Source organism: Silene latifolia, chromosome 1, assembly GCF_048544455.1.
Source record: "Silene latifolia isolate original U9 population chromosome 1, ASM4854445v1, whole genome shotgun sequence".
NCBI classification, from domain to species: Eukaryota; Viridiplantae; Streptophyta; class Magnoliopsida; order Caryophyllales; family Caryophyllaceae; genus Silene; species Silene latifolia.
In genome coordinates this window covers 132,777,167-132,784,499 of record NC_133526.1, presented here as the reverse complement: position 1 = coordinate 132,784,499, position 7,333 = coordinate 132,777,167, and the positions used below count along the sequence as shown (strand labels likewise).

Below are 7,333 nucleotides of genomic sequence, written 5' to 3'. Positions count from 1 at the left end.
GGATCAGATGGCAAGCCTGCCCTTTTACTTCGTATTTGCAAAACGTCTTTGTAAGAAAAAATGGATCGCGTTATGCACCATAAACCTAACTCGGTAAATCGGTGTTTAATTTCTGTCTTGCATGCAAATCAACACTAAATCCAACTTGAGATCAATTACTTGATATTTGGATAAACAACCGACATAGAAAGCTCACATGTTAGGTTCAAACTTGTAGATGCACATTCATGCATTTACCCGCTTTATCAACTTTTGTATTTAACCAACCAAGATTGATCAATAGAGGCCGCTACCGCGGGCGGGATTGGATATCCGATTAAAGGGCTTCCCAATACGTACCTTCACCTCTTACTCAGAAACTTTGGATAGTGGACGACCTTATCCAGGGCTAACGAGAGTCATTCTAGAGATAGGATGCTAAAGAGGGACGACTCCTTATCGTTAGTACCTATGTCAAACACCGCTTTTTGCCTTGGTTGACCTAGGTATAAAGTGGATTCGAACGGGCTCCAAGCATCCCATAAATGCTTGGTGGTGACTAGGAACATCTCTTGTCTCGTTTCGAGACCCTTGCCGAGACGAAACCGACCGATCTAAAGCGATCCAGTCGAAAGCAATTTTACGCCACTGAGCGTGGCTTTCAGACTGTCGCATGTCCACAGATCGGTTGGGCGTTGCGGGTGGTCTATGTCCACAACACTCACTTCTAACTGTCGAATTTCAAGGATGATTCAAACCCAATTGATTGATATCAACTTTTTCTCCTTCTTTTTCCACCGTCATGTTATTTAGCTTGTTTTCTTATATATATTCTTCAAAGCCTTATCATTGAACCATCATTGCATCTTGGGATTGTTCTACATGGGTTCGTAGTTATGCACTTTTCTTGGAGGAGAGACTCAACTGTTTCAGGTCGTTGAAATATGACATTAAAGCAGAGCGTTTACCCAAGCCTGCGCAGGGGCAAGTTTGTGTCTTATAATTCATAAACTTATCCTCTAAGAAATATATCTTTCTTTTCTTTATTTGATTCACATTTCTTAGCAACAGTTTTATTTGTATTAGTGGTCAATAACATTTTTGTGACATTATGTTGCATGTTACTCCCTTATTGGCCAATCGTAGCATAAGCTTATGTCATGTTGCTTCTCTTTGTTCCAAGTGTTTTTATAGTATTTCATTTAGTGTTGGAATGAGTTTAGATGTTTTACCATGACTTACCATGGGATGGTTATATCCAGTCCTTCGCTTTCACTTAATAACTTCATTGCATTCTGTTGTGGGTTTAGCTTATTTAATAATAGAGATCGTTGATTGTATATAATAAAACTATTTTTTTTTTTTAAAAAAGGAAAGACTTTGATTGTTAGTTAATAGCTGTTATATAGGTGTTAAAGTTATGGATTTTTTAATTGTACCTTTAAGTTCAGTATAAAACTATGCCACCAGATTGCAAGGTGTGCTACTTCGATCATTAGTCATAAATCTTTTTCTATATATGGTCAAAAGTTCCACTAATTTGCAGTTCAAAGTTTAGTGTAACTGTAGGTTGGGTTTCTACTATGCCCTATTATGCTTCATTTTTCACTTTGGTGTCTTTTCTTTACTTTGGATGATTAACTTTCTCAATGATTAAGTTAATTAATGGAATATTTTTTGTAAATATTAAGTAAAAGTAAGTTAATTATGTTCATCTTTACTTCATGTTGTTATTATTTACGATATTACAAAATTTGACAACGATGTATTTATTCATAAACAATCTACGAACCTTGTATAATGCTCCACATTACCTATCTGTATTGACATGATGTAGGTCTAAGCTACATTTGAACTTTTATCTCAATTATTTAGAGTGGTATTTCATTGCCTCATCAACAATCAAACCTTTTATTGTCGTTGGGTGATCTGCCTTGATGGGTAAGATGTTTTAGATTAATTTATACACAACATTTTTGATGCTATAATACATGCATTCTAAAACATGTTCAATGATTATTTGCAGGTACGTTTCCCTACTATGCAACAACACCAGGAATGGGTAGGCATTAGCTTATCACCCTTTTCAAGATGATCATTGTGACTGCGATTTCAAATGGTTGTCAATGGATCATTGACTATGTTTGTGCAATATAGAGATAGCCTTGTTCCTTTCCATTTTATTCATCTTCAAAGGCATGCTAAGTAGGCAAGTGTTTGCTCAGGCTAATTTTTGATTACCGATTTGAGTATTAGAAGTTTACCTTCGGAGAAATTGTTTCTGAAGTTTAGCTTGCCTTCTGTAGGTTCTTGGTCTTCTTTTGGTTAAATGATAACGGAAGCAGAGCCAAGTATATATCCGTAAACATCATTTGGTATGTTGTATTACTATCATTACTTATTATTCTTTATTAGCATGAAGTTAATGACCTTGGTGCGTGAAAGTTGTGGATATTATTTCAATCTTTTCAGTCGTTGGTGCAATTGAAAACGATTTATAAAGTATCAACTGACCAAGGTATCAGTTTAGGTTTTCTCTATTTCGTAGTTTGAAATTTTAAAGAAAATAAGTAAACACGATTTTAACAGTGCTTTTTGTGATGATAATGAACCTTATTCATGCTTAAGGAATTTGGTTTATTACATGCATAATTGGGTTTGAAATTTTAAAGAAAATTAAGTAAACACGATTTTGAAAGTGCTTTTTGTGATGATAATTAACCTTATTCTTGCTTAAGGTATTTTGTTTATTACATGCATAATTGGGATGCCCATTCCATCTGCCCAGCTATATCGTTAACAATTGAACGTACTATTCATTCCGTGCATAATTGGACTTTTTAAAGCCTTCGAAAGAGTAGGATAACTTCATTGTTCAGGACATTTAATTCTTGTCGTTTCTTGTTCACAACTTCTAGAGTAACCCATGCAGACAAATTAGAAAAGCAGATCTGGTTAGTATAAAACATATTTAGTAGGAAACTATCCTTGAGAAAGTGTTGCTTACCATCAGAAACAAAATCAGTTTTTATTACTGGTGAGATTTGGCTTCTATCTCCAACAATAAGAGGTCCTAGCCTTCCTAAGGTGGGATTTTCGTTATTCAATAGATTCCATATTGCATTTGGTGCTATGACGATATTTAGGCGCCTAAATAGTTTAGGAGCTTCTTGCACTATTGTATCAATTTTTAGTTGGAAACTTCTGACTATGAAAGCATTTCTAGCCATTTTTGAAGATAAAAATACAAGCTAAAAAGAAAGCTGGAAAAATGGTTGAAAATGTGTATGCAGGAGTATGTGTTTAAATTCATTGGGACTTGACAGTTTACTTATAGTGGGAATGACTATAAATTTTAATTTGACGTGTCGGAACAGACCTGTGTGTTTGTATATGAGTGTTGAGTGGTCTTAGGTCATTTTTGGCTGTTGTATAATGTTTGAGAATCTTAGGTGTTTTTTGGCTAAATTCCAATGTATAGGGGTTGTCATTTGTTGATATTTTCAGTCTTGTTTGTTTGTACTATAAAATTGATACGTCTTATTAAACATTTTGCTATTGTCGTATCTTAAAATGTATCACAACGAACAGAAAATAAAATAAAATTAAATTGGCATAATTGACATCCAACTCATTTATCGAAGGTCATATCAAAGTGAAATTCTATATAAGATGACTTAATTTTACAATTGCCAGTTCTCTTATACAAATTTGCACCTTTTTTCTACATTATAAAATATGCTTAACATTTAGAATTTGTGAAAATCATTTTTTCAGCATTGTTTTAAAGAGAATGCAGCAATAGTATCGTTGTTCTTAACGCATAGACATTGCTTTTTAAACCTATTTACGTAACCTAAGATTACTGTTTATTAGTGAACTCCGTTAAATTCAGGTTCACTATACTTAGACACTTTCAGTGGGATGACTTCATGAACAGTGATCATCAACCACCCACATGACCACCCACTAATCTTTGCCCCCTCTTTTTCTATATATATTGTCATATATATATAATCAATGTTTTGGTCAAGTGCCTTAGTATTTCTAAAACTCATGTAAAGTGACAAAGCTAGCTAACATTTACATTGTTTGTTGAATGTTCAAGGTGGACACGGCTTCTGAATATCTACAAAAAATGCCAACTATGACTTCAAAGGTACTTTCTTGACAAATTATAGTCCATGTTATTGGTATTTAGTTAGTAGATATACATGCATGTTGTTTTTTTATCTTTCCTGTTGTCATGCAATGATTTCTGTTGTAATGCAATCATCTCTGGAATTGCATTTGATATTTTGATTTTTTGTACTTTCTTAACAAATTATGGACCATATTTTTGGTATTTAGTTAGTAGATATACATGCATGCTGTTTTTTTATCTTTCCTGTTGTCATGCAATCATTTCTGTTGTAATGCAATCATCTGGAATTGCGTCGATATTTTGAATTTTTATTTTGTTGTTATTCTGTTATTGTTGTTTGTGTTTCTGCATGCAGACAAATTATAACTTACATCAAATAAATTTTACAAAGAAATGTTTGGAGTACACATCATTTCTCATTTATAAGGACATTGTTATTATTGTGTGATTCTGTTATGTAGTTAATGTCGTTAATGTCAGACGGTTCGTCAACTACAGGTGTTAAGACTGCTTTTATAGGAAGTAGATTGGATCCTCGAACACAAATAGCCATTCCCTACCAAGCCCTGCTATTGAAGATAACTAAACATCTACATTTCCCTACCCCAAAATATAAGCTGATAGATGTTCAAACAAACAGTGCAGTTGTGTTAGTTTACACAGATTTTGGGCTAGAACCAAATACTTATGTAGGTGGCCCGTCTTTGAATACACATAAATCATGTCAGAAGGCTGCACAAATTGTTGTTCGTGACTTAATGGTGAAGTTTAACGTTTGGGTTGAAGATATCTCTATTTCTTAACATCGGGAAATTGACCGGTGTGCTGGTCTCTATAAGTTAAACAACATGAGATACACAATCTTAGTAGGGGTATTGTAGGATGTCCACTACTTGAGAAGCTAGGTAGGGGTGCGCCTATTGGTAGTGAACCATTCATTGTAGATTACACTGGTATACTACAATTGGTTACGAGCAAATGCGATATCCAGAGCTCTGACCTTCAAACTATTGCACATGGCTCTTCTAAATATATTGCTTGGATGACCCTTACCTCCCTCAAAGGTAGTTATGACAGGCGAACATTTTTCAGTGTACGATGTGATCATATCGAGGATACAATAAATAGCCTGGCAAAGACAGTCATTAACTATCTCATACCCACTTACAACTTGGAAATTATTAATGCAAATTATAACCCTAAACTAACTGCATATGCGGCTATCTTGTGTGCTGTAATACTATGCATTTTTAATTAATATAATTTATAATTTACAATTAGTTTAATTTATAAGATGTGAATAAATAATAATTGTTGTCGTAAAAAGTAAAAAAAAATAAAGAACCGGGTACAAGACCACGTTTGGACCTTGTTGGACCGTGGTGGACACAGGTGGACCGAGTGGGTGAAGGGAGGTGGTATGTGGTTTGCGTGTTATCTATGTTACTAAGATATTTTCATTAGTTTAATAATAAAGGCAACTTCCTAGAACCTTCACCTTCACCTACCAATTTATATAAGTACATAACCTATGCTTCACCATCATAATTATTCCACATCAAAAACTCAACACATATAATTGTGAGAAATAGCTTTTGTAAGACAACTTTAAGACTGACTTTTCATCTCGCACTAATTAATTGTGGTAAGTTATTTTATCACCTCACATCAATTATTTATGTTTGACCTTGACCCGTACCCTTGACCGTTGACTGACCGTGGCCGTGGAGAGGCGTTGACCGACGGGTTTGACCACCATCGGGTCAACCGTGTATGAGGGTTGTGTTTGTGACTGTTTTGCAGGATTATTTTGGGTAGTTTACATCTTAAATTCATTAATAAGATTTGTTTATAATCATATGTAATTTAATTGATTGATTAGGTGGTGGATTTGTTGAAGAAGCTTTCTAAATTTATTTGTTGATTTGTGAAGAATTATTAAAGGTAGGTTAACTACTCAACTATGTCTAATTGGTAAATTGGTGAATTGTTTATAAGATGGATTGTTAATGTATTGTTGGCATGAGATAAATTGTTGGTTGCATTGTCTTATGATAATTCTATCATCTTGAGAATATTGTTATAATTGTTGTCTTGAGCATCTTATAATCATAATTATTGTAAGTTGGTTCTTTGTTGTTGGTTGTTATTGTGAAATAGGTTGGCACTGCTATTGAGATTATTTGGTCGGCTAGGCACGGGGATATAGAAGAGTCGTGGTCCTGCGCGGTTTTGGTCGGCCAGGCACGGTGGCGTTAGGGTTTGGCCGTGGACCTAAGCAGCACACATTGTGACGGTTGTGTGTGGTTTCGGTGGTGGCGTGTTATGGTACACGGTTTATCCGTGTGTATGAGACGGTCTTTGGCTTGTATTTCTTGATTATATCTTATTGCAGGTTATTGTATCATTATTGTTGTTTATTTATGCTACTCAACCTCGTGGTTGACTGTGTATTCCTGAACACCTGTGATGAACCAAATATTGGGGAGCAGATTGATTTCAGGTTAGCTTGTGTGAAGTGTTGGATGCTTGAAGGGGAGCTTGGTACGTTGATCATTACTTTAGTCTAGAGATCACCTTTATTTATTCAAACACTATTTATTTTACTTCCGATGTAGTTGATTAAAACGTACTTTTTATTATTTATTTAATTCGTTAGAACTTTTGTAATAGAACCATTTGAGGCACTTTAATTTATATCGTCTTAAAGTACTTTTATAATTGTGTGTCTTTTATACTTACTACCTCAGGCAACCGAGATGGTAACACCTTTTTTTATTTGGGAATGTCTTGCTAAAGGTTTTTAAATAAATGGGGGTGTTAAAAAGTGGTATCAGAGCGAACGTTCTGAGGCCTAAACAAATGAATTTAATGAACTTAGAATGAGTCTAATAAAATAAACCCGGGGTAGAAACTGTTTAGGAGCCCTTTTCTTAGGTTAGGGAGACGTCCTTGATCTGGCCCTTTTTAGTTTTGAGCCGGTCACCTCAGGGAAGGTTAAGAGAGAGAAGGGTAGTTAGCATGGATGCTTTACCTTACGGGTCTAATTGTATCCTGAAGTTGTGAAAGGTACTAACTTTATTGGCAGGATAAGAACAAAAGGGCAAGAAATTTTGAGTCGGATGAGAAGGGATAGGCGAGTGGCCTATGAGATGGTAGTTACAGTGGATTGAATTTGTTTTGAGCTTATTTTAATTCGTGGCATAATTG

At 34.9% G+C, this 7,333-nt stretch overlaps 1 long non-coding RNA gene across 1 annotated transcript; it reads left to right on the top strand.

Moving 5' to 3' along the window:
- Positions 1–5,683: 5,683 nt before the first annotated feature.
- On the top strand, positions 5,684–6,709 carry LOC141603869 (uncharacterized). Its single transcript, XR_012525757.1, has 3 exons — positions 5,684–5,768; positions 6,006–6,067; positions 6,284–6,709. It is a non-coding gene; the product is annotated as an uncharacterized LOC141603869 (long non-coding RNA).
- Positions 6,710–7,333: the final 624 nt, after the last annotated feature.